Genomic DNA, 18,970 nt, shown 5'->3' on the forward strand with positions numbered 1-18,970 from the left:
GCTTTAGCATTCTGGATAGTCAAAAACTTTCTTGGCTACAACCTTCAGTAGCTACGTTATAGTAACCCTAAACAAAAACTTTTTACGGTTATACAATATTGTGACTATTTCTGGTGGATTTTTGAAGTAACCTTGGTTTTTGGGGTGATATAGGCTTTATCAAAAACCCCTTGGGCAGTAAAAGCGTAGGGGTTTCCACAATTTTCTCATCTTGACGAACAAGTCAGTTATAGTCACCTAAATTGATAGGTGTTGTATCAATGTCATTCACGAATGAAAGAAAAAACAATGTTTTTGTGATATGAAATGAAATAGCTTTGGTATTGTAATCTTCAGTCTCGCTACCAATTACTCAATTCTTATGACTATTCCAAGTAGTAGGTTAGTAGATACTAGTAAGCCTAATACTAGATGTTAAAGCGGCCAGTGACAAAAGCCATACAGTTCATAGATGCTGTTTGTGGTGGAGGTAAACCTAATAAGAAACGTTAGTCAGTTTAAAAAATGCTTAACAGTGTGTAGCAAAATATTAAAACCTGGCATTATGTTAATGCGTGAGAAAATGATCTAATGTCGAGATGTTATACAGACACTGAAAAATAAATAGCTTTGTAGTGTAGTGGTTAAAGACTCTCATGTGGCAGACCTGGGTTCGAATCCAGTGAGGGAACAACATTTATCACTTAATAACTGTGGGCTGACTGAACTAGGCTTGCCTGGTTTCATAGTGTTTTTTGCTTCTCTTTGGCAAGGGGGACAAAAATTCTGGAAACAAATGTTAGTGCTAGTATAATAGTATAGTATGTCTTTGGCAAACAATATCAAATATGTTTCTTTGTTTTCCACTGAAGGAACCGAAAAATTTCAATTCTGTCTATTTACACTTACAGTGACTTACTTCTTCATTATTTATTATAGACATGTATACCTATGTACTTGATTTCTGTTCTAGTAGGCTGTCATAGGAATGTTTATGGTTAACAGATGTTTCTGTAAGGTGGGAATGCAGGACCAAAAGGGTTGCTTTTAATTGCCTAGCTTGCGTAATCCTTGAGATAACACCTGTGTCATCGGAATAGCCCCAGGGATTGATAAGGGATCTATTCTACAGGACTTGTTTTGTTTTCCTTAGGTCAGTTGACCAACCCCTACTACTTGAGTTTTAGGATATGACCAGAGCGAGGGTTTGAAGAAGCTTTCTTGATTTACCTGTCCTCTGTGATGGAAATTCCATGTATCGACACTCGGAGTAAGGGACACTGAGACAAAGTTCTCTTTGTACATTATAACCGTTTTATTAACTATCATGCACATATGAGAGACGCGTCAACCGCTTACACACACATAATCGTCTGAGGAGTCTCTAACTCAAAACATGTCCTTCAACAGTATTTATTACATAGATAAAGGGGTGTGGTAAGATGCTGTCCTATGTCTCAAGTCAATCAAACACCTTTGTTCTATCACACAAGTCAAATGCTATCTTCCCCAACCTTATCCTTCCTGCCATAATGTCTATTGTAGTGTTTACCTAAGCTTCACACAAAGGACAGCTCTCCTTCCCGCCATAAGTAACTTCTTCAATTCTAAGAGTTCTTACAGCATCTGGACAGACAATAGATGCCCCCTATGCAAATACCAGCTCCCCCACATTCCTGAGGAACAAAAGACTGATACCCTACTTCTAGGCAGGAGGACATGGCCCAAATACCTGTTAATCCTCTGATATTATACAGACATGTGTGTCACAATCAAAGTAAAGATCTACATACCAGCCAATGGAAAGACAGACATTTCTCAAATGCACCTTAGTTCAAAATTTCCATAACACCTCCTGTCAGCATCTTCAAACTCCAGAGTAATCTTTGATACTTGTACTTAATTGTAATACTATATTTATAGATTAAATGCTTTGGTTACATTAATTCATTGACTATTTGGAATTAATCTTCAATGGGTCCTAATCCAGTTCCACCACCATTATTGACTGAAATTCATAGTTTAGTTTATCTGAACCACTGACGCTAGTTGGTGAAACACCCAAGGTTTGCCTCTTGAAAAAGCCAATGAGTCCATCTACTGCTTCTATTTCTAAGAATTAGTTGCATGTATTCGCTCTAAATAATGGTCTAGCTTGTCATTATAGAATAGCTATAGAGGTGAAATGGGATAATTCATCCTGAGTGGAAAATAATGACAACCTTGGAGTGTTTCACACTCCTCTTCGAGTCTAGGTATAAAAAGCTCAGGGATTCAATAAGATTCATCTGAAATTACTATGTTCTTGATGCATAGGCCTTTGAAAGCCCATGTATGCCAGAATAAATGTTTTGGGGGCATACCATTTATGCCTGTAAAGCTCAAGAGACTGAGCTGTTGTTCATATAGCTTCCACCCAAGAGCCCAATCTCCCCAACCGGTATCATGATAGTCCCTTTAAAAGTTTCAGTTCTGACATTTAAAGTATGAAACCACAGTAATGCATTTGATGCATTATTAAAAAGTATGTTAAAAAATCCATAAAGTAGTTGATTAGGCTATATTAAGTGACTGAAAATCGCTAGGATCATTTAGGTAGATAAATTCAAACCAGTTCATACCAGTCTAGGTTTGTCCACTTACCTGAATTCATTTAAACTTCTGTCTTTCTGAAACGGTTATTATTGGCGTCATCCATTCACAGCCGATGTGGACTTGTGATCATCTTAGCACCTGTGATTGTAGGGCCTGGAGAACCCTCAGATGCCAGCCTCTTGCATACAAATCCCCAAACTAGTGCTGACAGCCCGTCCCACACAGTCGGGGGGGCAGGGGGGGCATGGCAACAGATCATTATCATCACCACCATCCACTGGCGGGGGCCTCAGTCAGAGGGCTGCACACAATAACTTCCCCTTATTGCGTCTTGAAGGCACCAGCTTGGTGTAAACAACATTTGAACAATTATGAGGCTGTAAATCTCCCAGCGGTGTCTAAGATAATGTCCCATACAGTCCAGAGGTAGCATGTAATCTAGGTAATAAGGCCGTAGTCAAGGTGGTGAAATACCCTGTCCTGTGGGAACTGCGGCTTTGATAATGTGGATAACACTGGCTTAGCAGACACCCCCACAGCCCTGCATACATACATATATATAAAAATAATTCTGACAAGAAAAAAGTTTGTGTTGGCCAATAATCCTTGAGTCAGATAGAGAATATCATTTAAAGCTTCTATTTCTCCCTTATTTCTGCCTATTTCTCAATTAATTTGCTTCAACTTTGAAAAATAAGTTGCTTGAATAAGGACATAGAATGCTTTAAAGACACAATGGGTGTGTGTTAGATTTAGCTTTTGATGCTCAGGACACCCAGTTTTAATTCATGAATGTGGACAATGCTAATAATGCTAATTCCAGTTTGGTACAAAGCTGAATAATGGCTTGTTTTGAAAAAATATTTAATGGGAGCAACTCAAGGTAAGCGTTATTTCACTGAAATATGAAGCAAGGTCAAACTATTCCTTTAACATTACTATGGACAGTCCAAAACCCAAACCTGTGGGTGGGCCAACCGAAACTGCACTATGGCAGAACCTTTAAAAATGTTATGAAACAATGACGTTGAGCTGGCTTCAGTGTTCAGTGGGAAGAACTGCATTTATAGTCTGGAAAGTTTCAATGGAGGTTTTCTAACATTCTAACATGGCCACAACATTTTGTTAAAACCACTGTGATTACAAGTCTCATAGTTTGGGAACCTAGTGCTAGTTCTGGACCAGTTTGACATTTATGTGTACAGCACACTCTGTGAATGGCACAACTGCACCTGTTATGAAGTTTCTGTGATGAAGCCATAACTACAAATTGGACAAAGTATAATTCACCTATTGTTTTCCAGAGAGACCTATTTAGTTTAGTACAACAGACATGCCTTTCACTAGAGAAAATTCTACCAATGAAACAGAGGGAGAAAACATTTTATGGTCCCCTATTTTATCAAAAAATGTATGTGTCTGGTTAGGTTAAAGAGTACACAGACTGCTACGAGGCAATGGGAAATGAACAGATTAATCAGAACTACTAAGAATTAATTTGACCTATTGGCTACACTTTCTTCTACAGAATAGTCAAAGGGTACTCTGTATAAAATAACTAATCAAAAACAAAATCAAAGTATTTTATGTATCAAATGCATCGAATAACATAGTTTCATTCTTAACAATGAAATTCTTGTGACATGGTATACGACAACCACACAGTAAAAATTCAGAAATATATAAAGCAAAAATATACACTCACCTAAAGGATTATTAGGAACACCTGTTCAATTTCTCATGAATGCAATTATCTAATCAACCGATCACATGGCAGTTGCTTCAATGCATTTAGGTGTGTGGTCCTGGTCAAGACAATCTCCTGAACTCCAAACTGAATGTCAGAATGGGAAAGAAAGGTGATTTAAGCAATTTTGAGCGTGGCATGGTTGTTGATGCCAGACGGGCCGGTCTGAGTATTTCACAATCTGCTCAGTTACTGGGATTTTCACGCACAACCACTTCTAGGGTTTACAAAGAATGGTGTGAAAACATCCAGTATGCGGCAGTCCTGTGGGCGAAAATGCCTTGTTGATGCTAGAGGTCAGAGGAGAATGGGCCGACTGATTCAAGCTGATAGAAGAGCAACTTTGACTGAAATAACCACTCGTTACAACCGAGGTATGCAGCAAAGCATTTGTGAAGCCACAACACGCACAACCTTGAGGCTGATGGGCTACAACAGCAGAAGACCCCACCGGGTACCACTCATCTCCACTACAAATAGGAAAAAGAGGCTACAATTTGCACGACCTCACCAAAATTGGACAGTTGAAGACCAGAAGAATGTTGCCTGGTCTGATGAGTCTTGATATCTGTTGAGACATTCAGATGGTAGAGTCAGAATTTGGCGTAAACAGAATGAGAACATGGATCCATCATGCCTTGTTACCACTGTGCAGGCTGCTGGTGGTGGTGTAATGGTGTGGGGGATGTTTTCTTGGCACACTTTAGGCCCCTTAGTGCCAATTGTTTAAATGCCACGGCCTACCTGAGCATTGTTTCTGACCATGTCCATCCCTTTATGACCACCATGTACCCATCCTCTGATGGCTACTTCCAGCAGGATAATGCACCATGTCACAAAGCTGGAATCATTTCAAATTGGTTTCTTGAACATGACAATGAGTTCACTGTACTGAAATGGCCCCCACAGTCACCAGATCTCAACCCAATAGAGCATCTTTGGGATGTGGTGGAACGGGAGCTTCGTGCCCTGGATGTGCATCCCACAAATCTCCATCAACTGCAAGATGCTATCCTATCAATATGGGCCAACATTTCTAAAGAATGCTTTTAGCACCTTATTGAATCAATGCCACGTAGAATTAAGGCAGTTCTGAAGGCGAAAGGGGGTCAAACACAGTATTAGTATGGTGTTCCTAATAATCCTTTAGGTGAGTGTATATAACAATGTGAACTTGCAGCAATTGTAAGGAATGTAGAATGGGGAATATGAACAATATGTGTAGAAATATTAAATATTATAACTAATATAAGTTATGGATCATTAAAATATTCTAATGTACATTGAATATACTTAGAAGGACATCAGAGAATTTTAAATGTTCATGTGATCAATATAATTATAGATCAGTGATGCAGGTTGGGAAGCTTTATGGCCTAAGGAAAAAAACTGTTTGTCATGCAAGACTATCATATTGAAAAGAAGAAATTCCTGCAGTTAACCCAGAAAAGTCATTTCAGTTTTTAAAATCCTGTGCATAGAACATCTGAACTTCACACTTCGTTTTTAAGTAATGTTCCAGATTAATGAGATCTCACACATCTAATTTCATACTTGTAACTTTTTTAATTGGAATTTATTTTTGTGTACTATATTATAATATGTATTACATGACATTCTTTCAATAATTTTGGTATTTCCTGAATATAATAAGCATACTGGATTTTTTTATTTTTTTAATTAAATAAACAGTTTTACTCCTTGGGAAAGCCGTAATCAGCATTGCAGTACAGCACCAGACACCAGGGCAATGGCCACCTCAAGGGGTATAGAAACATACAAGGCTTTACAAGGTATAATAAAATAAGCAACACCAACTGGGAGCAATTCCAGTTATTTATTAAATAATGTTATAGATCAAATTTGTATACATTGCTTTTTGTAATGTTAATGAATGTAGTTTCTTTAGTGTTACTGTCATCTTTTTGAGCTGTTATCAGATTTCTGTAATACATTTATTAAATCTCCAGGAACAAGGGTGTCCATTACTGCTTTACATTATACAGTGGGGAGAACAAGTATTTGATACACTGCCGATTTTGCAGGTTTTCCTACTTACAAAGCATGAAGAGGTCTGTAATTTTTAACATAGGTACATTCTGTGAGAGACGGAATCAAAAACAAAAATCCAGAAAATCACATTGTAGGATTTTTTTATATTTAATTTGCATTTTATTGCATGACATAAGTATACTCCAACCTCTCCACAATGGCCAAGACCAGAGAGCTGTGTAAGGACATCAGGGATAAAATTGTAGACCTGCTAAAGGCTGGGATGGGCTACAGGACAATAGGCAAGCAGCTTGGTGAGAAGGCAACAACTGTTGGCGCAATTATTAGAAAATGGAATAGGTTCAAGATGACAGTCAATCTCCCTCGGTCTGGGGCTCCATGCAAGATCTCACCACATGGGGCATCAATGATCATGAGGAAGGTGAGGGATCAGCCCAGAACTACATGGCAGGACCTGGTCAATGACCTGAAGAGAGCTGGGACCACAGTCTCAAAGAAAACCATTAGTAACACACTACGCAGTCATGGATTAAAATCCTGCAGCGCATGCAAGGTCCCCCTGCTCAAGTCACCGCATGTCCAGGCCAGTCATTTGCCAATGACCATCTGGTATGACCCAGAGGAGGAATAGGAGAAGGTCATGTGGTGTGATGAGACAAACATTGAGCTTTTTGGTCTAAACTCCACTCGCCGAGGAAGAAGGATGAATACAACCCCAAGAACATCATCCCAACCGTGAAGCGTGGAGGTGGAAACATCATTCTTTGGGGATGCTTTTCTACAAAGTGGACAGGACGACTGCACTGTATTGAGGGGAGGGTGGATGGGGCCATGAATCACGAGAGCTTGGCCAACAACCTCCTTCCCTCAGTAAGAGCATTGAAGATGGGTCTTCCAGCATGACAACGACCCGAAACACACAGCCAGGGCAACTAAGGAGTGGCTCCGTAAGAAACATCTCAAGGTCCTGGAGTGACCTAGCCAGTCTCCAAACCTGAACCCAATAGAAAATATTTGGAGGGAGCTGAAAGTCTGTATTGCCCAGCGACAGCCCTGAAACCTTAAGAATCTGGAGGTCTGTATGGAGGAGTGGGCCAAAATCCCTGCTGCATTGTGTGCAAACCCGGTCAAGAACTACAGGAAAGGGATGATCTCTGTAAAAGGTTTCTGTACCAAATATTAAGTTCTGCTTTTCATACAATGTGATTTTCTTGATTTTTGTTTTAGATTCTGTCACTCACAGTTGAAGAGTACCTATGACTTCTATATGCTTTCTAAGTGGGAAAACCTGCAAAATCGGCAGTGTATCAAATACTTGTTCTCCCCACTGTAGATAGAACATTGTTTTATTAAACTGCCCTAGTTTCAGCCACCTGCTTTGTACCAGGTTATTGTAAGGTTTTTATTTTTCATTTGTCTCCCTCAAAGATTTCAGTTTGTTTTTCAATTGAATTGTTCACATTATAGGTCACATTAAAACTGGAAAAGGTTCTGACATGATTTATCTTTGTCTCATTCTTTTACATCACAAAAACCTGGCATTTTAACAGGGGTGTGTAGACTTTTTATATCCACTGTAGGTTAGTGGTAAGTATAACACTTCCATCTGATTGTTTCCTAAGAACCACAAGCCAGCCACCCTCTGCACCATGTCCAACAAGTGGAGACTGCAACGAAATTTCCACTTTTAGCATTCCTCCACAGTTTTGAGTGAGGAACAGAAGCATTCCATTTGCAGTGGTCTCTTAATTTTAACCCTTCTGTTCCTCACACCTTCTGTTCCTTACTCAAAACTTTCTTTTTTGAAAAGAAAAAGGTGCAGTGGTCTCTTAATTTTTTCCGGAGCTGTATGTAAAAAGCATTCCAATCATTTTAAGCCCTAATCCTAATATTTCATATTTTAATAATATTGGTATCATCTAATGGTTGCAACAATTTATTTTAATTGTAACTTCATATGGGAGTTCCAGACCTTTATAGACATATGCAGCCTTGCTAATTATTGTATATGGATGTCTCATGGCTTTATATTACTTTGGGTATATTGATTTAGGGGTAACCTAGATATTGTAGGTTAATTTAAGGCTTTTTTAAGAACCCTACAGTTGTGGGGGTATTGCTATCTAAATGTTAAAAACCTACCTGTCTGATGTCTACTGACAATTTGGATGTCCTTCTGATGTTAGGTCTTTTACAGCTTTACCTCAATGCTCTGTCTGATGGTGTGGGTGTTAGGAAAGCAATTGGAGTATTTGTCTGTACACAGACCTGGATAAACAGTTATTGGCCTATTATAATTGTTTCAAACGGCTCTTGCATGAAAAAAACATCATGGGTTTATTTTGACCAAATAGAGTGGAAATATCATCCACAATTTTTTGTAAATGAATAGAAGCTAATGCTCAGTAGAGCATCTTGCCAAATGATCCAATGCATCAAACTATCCAAAAAACAGACTCCTAAATGGCACTTTGCTGCAGTAGTGTAGAGCACTCTTACACTACGTGGTATGGAAAGAAACCAAACAGGAGCGACAAAAGCACATTCAAATTAGAGGTGACCTCCATGATGGCTGTCTTAATTACTGTTCTCCTAGCAGTAGGATATTATGCTGGCAGCACAATAATTTTTTTTTCTACCCAAAAAGTGAAAAAGTTTGGAAATATTTAGATATTTAAGCCTTCTAAATGCTGTAGTTTCACACAGTATTGCCACCACCAAATAGATGGCAAATTTCACGTAGATATTGTGTTGTTAATACCTGTAGCAGTAATAGTATGAAACCCCCTTCCATTAGCCCCAATGAAATAAACTATAGGCTTATTAAATGCATATTGACTTATTGTTAAGAAACCTTTTAATGTGCTGAGGTAATAGTGAGACTGAAATTACTCCGTAGGGTCTGTAGAATCTCTATATTGTGTTATTTCTTCTGGGACTGCAGTCTAAATACCCAGAAGCACATTCCTCCTAGGCGTATCATTTAGTGGCGCGCGTGGATGTTTGCCTCAATATGTTGTCTGACCAACTAGGTTTCTCATTCATGAAGATGAGTCGGAGAGTGAAAGATTCTTCAGGGAATGCCTTTGATGAATATTTCATGCTACATCAACTGCCCTTTTATTAGCAAAGATTGGCCAGATTCAAACAGTGGAAATGTATTCAGACGAACAATCAGCAACAGGATTCATTTGATAGGGTCCTCGAGAGGAAAATGTTACTTGCCGGCCATCACATGGGCAAAAGAAAACAAGAGAGAAAGGGAGAGGCAGTGAAAAGAGAGAGAGTGAAGGGAAGCAGGCACAGGTAGAGAGGAAAGCAGAAATGAAAGAAAGGGTAGAGGGAATGTGGAAAGAGGCAGAATCTTTTGTGCCTTTTACTTTGCCAATTTTATTTTTAAACCTCAATGGTTGTTACCATTCCGGCACAGCGATATCAATCACAGGAGCAGGCTTGGTGGAGCTTGGAGGCGTTACGTCATTTATAATGTCCTGAAAATGTGCTTTTGTCCTGGTTTTGAAAGGGCTGCTGAAAAAGAGCTCGGAGAGATGGGAAGTTATAGATTGCAGGTGAAGAGAAAGGTCACAGTTGCCTGAGCAAAGGTGATGTGGTAATGTGCTCATTCTAACCTATAAAGTGCATTAAAGGGGAATAGAACATCTTCTGCGGTGGGGAGTTAGATCAGAGAGCTACAGCTGGACCACAATTGTCCCTGGACCGCAATGCAGCGCGAAAAACACTGCTGTGTTTATACCTGTTTGTTAAGATCATAAAAACAAACAGTTCTTCAGACAATAATGCGTGTAGGTCAGTGAGTTTGCCTCACAATATAGGGGCTGACCGGGAAGAGATGGAATTGCTCCCAAAGCTCCCTTGTTCTTCCCCACCTGAACATAGCTCTATTACCGGCACAGTAGCTTGTATCGAGGTGATTTATTGCCAGTGAGGGCTCAAGTTGTTTAAAATGGCCTGTGCGATTAGTCATATATGCGTCTGAGCTGGGGAAAAAGGGTCTGAGGTGCTCCGGCAAATTAAAAGCAGCTGCAGACGGTAGTCGACCACAGCTAGGTGGTCAAACGTAGAAAGCAGTGGAGTGTCGTCTGGGAGCAGGGAGAAAATAGTGGGTCATTACATTCCTTTCTGGAAAGAAGCAGGGAAGAACAAAATCACGTTAAACATCTAGAGACCCTGTGCAGAAGCAGCCAAATAACTTCTTTCATTTCATTCCAGCAATATAAATACAGGAACTAAATCCTAATTTCTGAATAGTGCTAAAATTGGTGAAATACCTGTATAATAGTGCTGAATTGGTGAAATACCCGTATAATAGTGCTAAATTGGTGAAATACCTGTATAATAGTGGTGCTCTGAAATTGCTGCACCATTTTTTGGGGAGGACTTAGGTATTTAAATGAATATCTACCACATCCAGTTGTAAAAGATTAAACAGCTCTGCCTTAATGGTTTTTCTTTTTATTATTGGGTAAATTGCCCAAAGCTCTACAGCACAGAGCTTTTATTAAAGTCTATATGCCACACTGAACAAACTGAAACAGTAGAATTTGTATGACTTCCAAATACACTAAATAAATCAAATTCCTTGAATTATTTTCAGGTATGCTTGTAACCTTTATAAAGGATAAATGTTAAGTATGCTTAGGCCTTCAGAGTAGTGTCCAAAGTGTTTCTCTTAATTTTAGTTTGTTTGCAGAGCTTAGTATTATGGTTCAGGGGAGGCAAAAACATCCAGGTTGGGCTTTTGTTAATATAATCCACATTTTCAAGTGGAAAGACAATGGCCAGAGCTTACGTATGATGTTGTACAATTATTTACTTTTTACTAAAGGGACCAACTCGTCCTGAAGAAGCCAACTCTGGGTTAGGGTTATGTTTGACAAAATCAAGACAGTTGGGCTATTTGATAATGTCTGTCTAGACGCATGTCTAATGATATTGTCTAGAATCTGAGCAAATCAATGATTAAATGTACCAGAACTTTCTGCAACTAAATAAAGTAAAACTGAAATAATGGCCTGTTTTAGGTCACTCTAAAATAGCCCTCAGAAAATTACAGCTCATTCAGAACACTGCTGCTCGAGTTCTGACAAAAACTAAGAAAGCTGAACACATTACACCAATTTTTAGGTCTCTGCACTGACTCCCTGCATTTCATAGAATTGATTTTAAGATAGTACTACTCTCCTAAAAGTCACTGAATGGTTCAGGGCCAAGTGAAATTTCAGACCTTCTCTCTCAGTATGACCCCTCTAGACCCCTCAGGTCATCAAGGTCTGTTCTGCTAACCGTTCCGAGAGTGAGGACAAAGATTGTTTTTTTGCTGGTTTTGCTGTTGTTCTTTAACGTAGCCTGTCTTTTTTGTTGATTGTTTTCACCTGTTGGTTGGTTAGTCCTCGTTAGCACCCTTTTTAGTTAATCCTCTTCTGTTAGCCCTTTATTGAATCATTGAGTCTTTTGTGTATGTTCCTGCCACCAGTCTGTGGTTTTGTCTGCCTGCCGTTTTCTTGTTTTTTACCTGCCTTAGTTTCTTCATGAATCCCTTTGTTGCACTTCCACACTTGGTTTTACCAGAAACGTGCACGTCATAATGCTGCGCAGAGTTGGAAAAATCTAAAATGTGATGTTTATGTGTATGCTTTGTCTTTTATGCTAATTTTATTTCTATTATATTTCTATTTTTCTTCTAAATGTACAGCAATTTGAATTGCCTTGTGTATGAAATGTGCTACACACATACACATTGCCTTTTTCCCACAGCTTGTTGTCCAAGATGTATATCCCAATGGTGGAACCAGCTTCCCCTTGTAGCTAGCTAAGTAGGTCAACCAAATTAAAATGCATTTAGGTTTATGGTTTTTAGTGAATGCCATGTATTATAGTGGTATGAAAACGTCAGGGAAGATCAAAGTAATAATTGACCCTAAAATAGAAATATTAATATGCACCAAACATTGCTTGGTAGCCATGGGGTGTGTAATGATCAATGTACATTAGCAATGCTTTCTCTGTTTGCTATCATTGCTCACTTCAGTGAGATTGATACTCGAGAGGCACATTTTCCGGTACACTCGGTAAGTTGATGTTGTGTATTAGACTGACCACCGCCACAATTTGCTATTTTCCAAGCTGGCGCCTGTCCAAAAACAGCTGCCTGTCGTCTGAGCTGACATCTCCAAAACAGTAAGCTGGAAGACTTTGAATTGTGGTTGGCAGCCCCAAAGCTTGCACCACTCCATATATACATATTCTCTAGGTTTTGGAAAAGCTGACAGGACTGGTAATCAATGTCCACAAACATAATCCTCTGTCTCCTGACACCTATAACCTCCCCCATCTGCTTTTCTCTCCCCTGTATTCACAATAGCATCACAGAGAGGTATTAGTACTGTGTGGGGATGTTTTAAACTCTCATTGAAAGACTAGTACCATATGTGCTGTAGGTCTGCTCTAACATGAGAGCTCTCTAAGGAGTTCAAGTGGAATCAAATGGGAATACAGAATATCAATGTAAAATATGCAGTGTGTATACATATAATGTATGTTTGGCAAGCGGTTAGATACAATCTTCACCACTCTATTGTTCTCACCCCCCCTCCACCCCCCACAAACACAAAACCGTCAGACGACCAGTAACAGAAAAGTTGCCAAATTGAATCCTGATCTGACGAGTTGAAAACTCGAGACAGTTAACCTTTATTGCTACTGTAAGATGTTCCGAATAAAATTGCTTGTTAAATTTCCTCAGTGTAAAAGTGAGAAAGCATCGGCCACACTAAAATGAGTGTGCTTCAGAGAGTTGATTTGAAATGGATGATCTGCAGGGATACTTTTAACATGTGACTGCCAGGGTTCTATCCACCTGCAAAAGCTGATTCAGTGGACTTTGACATGAATTCAACACATGTGAAAGCCATCTGCACTCCTGTCTTTTCTGGATTTATAATAGATGTAAGTTATTTCCCTCAGGGTTCTTCATTTTTCAGCAATATGTCCATAGGTTCGCCTTCCTCTCTTCCTCTCTACTGCCTCTGTTTAAAGTCTAGTCACTCTAAGAATCTGCCCTCTTTTTCTTCTCCCTAATTCTCTCGTTTGTCTATCCACCTTGTGTTCAAACATGCAGAAATTCTCCAGGGGATAGGAGCGCAGCTGTAGATTAAATTTAGGGTCTCTTTGATTTTCATAATAATACTTTAAGAAGTGGAGGAAAATCAAGGTAGGGATGGTGGTGGTGGCAGTGAAAGGGGCACAGGTGTCCGTTTTCAGTGTAGAGGTTGCAGCAGTGGTTGTTTTCAGTGTCTCTAACAGAGATGTCCGGGCTAAACTGTAATAAAACAACATTGCAGAGAAACAAGGGCTACCCTGAGGAGACATTTTCCTGGTCACATGCGATTGGCCATGTCAGACAAGTCTCGAGCTCTGCCTAATAACAATTCTGCAGTTAGCTGGAGGACAAGGAGCCAATGGTGGGTCTTCTGTGGAAAAACAGCTTATGAAAGAGGGAGAAAGGTTTCCGTTCTGATAACTCGCTGGCAACCAACCCAGGCTGAACGCTTGACTCCTGTCTCTCTCCCGCTCTCTCTCCCGGTCTCTGTATGCAGCTGTTTTGACTTTACGCACAGCCTTGAAGGTTTCTGACTGATCTCTCTACCCAGGAGGCCGTCTTCTGTAACAGTAGTAGTGGTACTTATGTAATTCAATATCCTCAGTCATTCCGCCCACTAAACCTCTTGGGGAAACCAACGGGTGTGTTGGACATCATCAAAGATAGTAGACTGATGTCAATCAACACCTACCGCAGGATCTCTATCACTCCCTGGCATGTGAATCTAATTGACCGGTATGGCTGTCCAAGCTGCTACCCACCTGTATCCACCACCGGCGTACCTGGGGGTCCCATCAGGCCCCGAGGCATAGTACAGAAGTTGTAGAGAAGCCTCTTGGTCACAACCTTCTCGGAGAACTAGAGGGCACGGCATTGTCAGTGGGTCGTCGTCGTTGTCGTCCCCACCCACACATACAACCCTGTTCTTTATGTACATACCTGTGAACAGCATCACTGTGACCTTTGCTAATATTCTCTGGTGCCACAGCTAGACGTAGCCCCTTTCAGACAAAATGTGGGATTGGATGTTCATGCCGTCTCTCATTCGTCGGCCCCCTTCCGTGGCTCAATATTTGAAATCCTCCGGGTACCTGATTGTTGAGGGCTGCCATTGAGAAAAGGCTTTGCTGTGGAAAAAGAAACAAGGCATTGTCTGGAAATGCTTCCGTGCCACTGACATAGCTCTGTTTCTGTTGAGAGCTCATTTCCTGCTGTGGAACCTTGGGTTTTTCTCTATCGACTGACAATGACAGGCGTAGGGGTGAATGGGGACACTTGGGACATTCTTAAGGGGAATAATAAAAACATATTTTGAAAACCAAAAATGTATTTTAAAACAAACTCCAATTAAATTTGACTATCAACCACTCTCCATTTTGGCTAGACTGACCCATTTGCTTGAGGTGCTTTTTTTGCTTTTGAAATCAGCATCTCTACATGTATGGCAGCCATTTCGTTCCAGTGTCTGTTAATTTCCAACACAGCCACATCTCATTTTACTCAATGAGATACTGATTAGGTGATTACCTGAACCAAATCTAATTTAAAAAAAATATTGCTGTGGTCATCACTATCCTCTTGCAATAGGACCAGCTGGATGGCAAAAACAGTGCAAGTAGTACCTCAAAGGTAATTTAAATAAAAAAAATTACTATTCAGCATGACAAAAGAGTTGAAAAGCAACAGACATTGGGGACAACAAAGCTACAGACTGGCAGGGGGTGAAAATGACTGTACACTGCCCAAGATGACTGTCAATTCATTCGAATGTCACTCAACAACCATAGAATGACATCAAGTGACCTACAAAAAGAAAGGCAAACAGCAGCTGGGGTGAAGTGCACGGCAATGACAGATAGAAACAGTGTCCTAGGGGCAAGGCTGAAGTCGTGCAAAGCTAGAAAAAAGCCCTTCATCAACGAGAAGCAAAGACGAGCCAGGCTGAAGTTTGCAAAAGACCATAAGGATTGGACTGTAGAGGAATGGAGTAAGGTCAACTTCTCTGATGAGTAAAATGTTCAGCTTTAGACGGTTAGACGGAGACCTGGAGAGGCCTACAAGCCACAGTGTCTCTGACCCACTGTGAAATTTGGTGGAGGATCGGTGATGATGCTTCAGCAAGGCTGCAATCGGGCAGATTTATCTTTGTGAAGGATGCATGAATCAAGCCAAGTACAAGGTTATCCTGGAAGTAAAACTGCTTCCTTCTGCTTTGATAATGTTCCCCAACTCTGAGAAAAAATTTTTTCCAGCAGGACAATGACATGCCACACAGCCAGGTCAATCAAGGTGTGGATGGAGGACCACCAGATCTAGACCCTGTCATGGCCAGCCCAATCTCCAGACCTGAACCCCATTGAAAACCTCTGGAATTTGATCAAGAGGAAGTTGGATGGTCACAAGCCGTCAAACAAAGCCGAGCAACTTGAATTTTTGTGCCAGGACTGGCATAATGTCACCCAACTGCAATGTGACAGAATGGTGGAGAGCATGCCAAGACGCATGAAAGCTGTGATTAAAAATCAGTTATTCCACCAAATATTGATTTCTGAACTCTTCCTAAGTTAAAACATTAGTATTTTGTTGTAGAAAAATGAATATGAATTTGTTTTCTTTGCATTATTTGAGGTCTGAAAACAATGCAATTTATTTTTGTTATTTTGACCAGTTGTTATTTTCTACAAAACTGTTAATTTTACTCAAACACTATGAATAGTAAAACCAGAGAAACTGATAATTTTGCAGTGGTCTTGTAATTATTTAAGAGACTACTGCACCTTTTTCTTTCCTTTCCAAAAAAGTTAAAAAGGTTTGAGTGAGGAACAGAAGCGTTCAATCTGCAGTGGTCTCTTCATTTTAACCCATCTGTTCCTCACTCAAAACCTTCCTTTTTGACTTTTTTGGAAAGGAAATTGTTTTCAGACCTCAAATAATGCAAAGAAAACAAATTCATATTCACTTTATATATATATATGCCCACGTTTGCCCAAAGACAAAGAAATTATCAGTCTATAATTTTAATGGTAGGTTTATTTGACCAGTGCGAGACAGAATAACAACAAAATAATCCAGAAAAATGCATAACGTTAAAATTTTTATATTCGATTGCATTTTAATGAGTGAAAAAAGTATTCGACCCCTCTGCAAAACATGACTTAGTACTTGGTGGCAAAACCCTTGTTTGCAATCACAGAGGTCAGACATTTCTTGTAGTTGGCCACCAGGTTTGCACACATCTCATGAGGGATTGTGTCCCACTCCTCTTTGCAGATCTTCTCCAAGTCATTAAGGTTTCATGGCTGACGTTTGGCAACTCAAACCTTCAGCTCCCTCCACAGATTTTCTATGGGATTAAGGTCTGGAGACTGGCTAGGCCATTCTTCTTGAGCCACTCCTTTGTTGCCTTGGTAGTGTGTTTTGGGTTATTGTCATGCTGGAAAACTCATCCACGACCCATTTTCAAAGTCCTTGCTGAGGGAAGGAGGTTCTCACCCATGATTTGACGGTACATGGCCCTGTCCATCGTCCCTTTGATGCGGTGAAGTTGTCCTGTCCCCTTAGCAGAAAAACACCCGCAAAGCATAAAGTTTCCACCTCCATGTTTGATGGTGGGGATGGTGTTCTTGCAGTTATAGGCAGCATTCCTCCTCCTCCAAACACAGCGCGTTGAGTTGATGCCAAAGAGCTTGATTTTCGTCTCATCTGACCACAACACTTTCACCCAGGTCTCCTCTGAATCATTCAGATGTTCATTGGCAAACTTCAGATGGGCCTGTACATGTGCTTTCTTGATCAGGGGGACCTTGCAGGCGCTGCAGGATTTCAGTCCTTCACAGCGTAGTGTTTTACCAATTGTTTTCTTGGTGACTATGGTCCCAACTGCCTTGAGATCATTGACAAGATCCTCTCGTGTAGTTCTGGGTTGATTCCTCACGGTTCCCATGATCATTGCAACTCCACGAGGTGAGATCTTGCATGGAGCCCCAGACTGAGGGAGATTGACAGTTCTTTAGTGTTTCTTTTGCGAATAATCACACCAACTGTTATCACCTTCTCACCAAGCTGCTTGGTGATGGTCTTGTAGCCCATTCCAGCCTTGTGTAGGTCTACAATCTTGTCCCTGACATCCTTTGACTGCACTTTGCCATGGTGGAGAGTTTGGAATCTGATTGATGGATTGCTTCTGTGGACAAGGGTATTTTATACAGATAACAAGCTGAGATTAGGAGCACTCCCTTTAAGAGTGTGCTCCTAATCTCAGCTTGTTACCTGTATAAAAGACACCTGGGATCCAGAAATCTTTTTGATTGAGAGGGGATCAAATACTTATTTCACTCATTAAAATGCACATCTTTTTTTTTTTAAATGACATGCGTTTTTCTGTTTTTGTTGTTGTTATTCTGTCTCTCACTGGTCAAATAAACCTACTATTAAAATTATAGACTGATAATTTTTTTGTCAGTGGGCAAACATATAAAATCATCAGGGGATCAAATATTTTTTTCCCTCACTGTATATATGCCAACACTCACTTGAGTGCAAGTAAGTTTTATAGTAGGCCTATGTATTATTAGCTAACGGAAACACTGAACCGTTACTGTCATGAAATATGATTATATATCGATTATGAAACAAATATTACATGTTTCTGAGTTTTTTTTTAATAAATGTTTTATTAATTCAGCTGAAATGTCGAGAACAGGTGTTCGTAGCTAAATTATTTTGGTTAGTTTGAGAATAATAATTGCATGATTTATCAATTTACGGTATGTTTGTATGTAATATATTAGAATGCTATGTACCAACACTGAAACATAGGAGCTAACTAGTTATGTACAATTTGGAGCCCAGTGCTGCTTACCCGAGATGCCATCATCACTCAGGCTCCTATTTAGTATTCCAGATTAATATGCGAGAAGATTAGTATGTCCCAAACTATATTACACTGGAAATAGTATGCCAAAAGTTCCCACATGGTCTAGTATTTCTGCAGGAATTTGGAAGTATGGATCCATGCATATTTTTTGGAGTAGCCTAATATAGAAAACAACCTTGTGCCAGTAATAGAGGAGGAGTTTCCACGATTCTCTCATCTTTTCTCTCATCTTTTCACTTTATGAAAAAGTCAGTTATAATCACCTATATTGATAGCTATTGTATTCATGTAATTTACGGAAAAACTAACGCTGTTGTGCCATGACATGAAATGGCTTTGGCAGTGTGATGTTCGTCTTCAGTCTCACTAGAATGGGCTAAATTTTATGACTATTCAAAGTAGTAAACAACTAGTATTACTGGCTTGTAAGCTATTAAAATGGCCGGTGGCAAAAGCCATACAGTTCATAGGTGCTATTTATGGTGGAAGTAAACTTCATAAGAAATGTTTAATGCTTAATGGTTTCTAGCTAAATAATCAAACATGGCATGATGTTAATTAATGCGTGACAAAATGATATTTTGAGACGCAATTTCATGACGAGGTAATATGTTCCAATCCATCCCAGTACTGGCATACT

General features: G+C 39.8%; 1 protein-coding gene across 1 annotated transcript in view; it reads left to right on the forward strand.

Annotated features, from left to right (window-relative positions):
- Positions 1–18,970, forward strand: part of tnmd (tenomodulin) — a 93,915-nt gene that overhangs the window by 24,285 nt on the left and 50,660 nt on the right. The window lies entirely within an intron of this gene.

This window comes from Esox lucius, chromosome 4 (assembly GCF_011004845.1).
Source record: "Esox lucius isolate fEsoLuc1 chromosome 4, fEsoLuc1.pri, whole genome shotgun sequence".
Taxonomy (NCBI): Eukaryota; Metazoa; Chordata; class Actinopteri; order Esociformes; family Esocidae; genus Esox; species Esox lucius.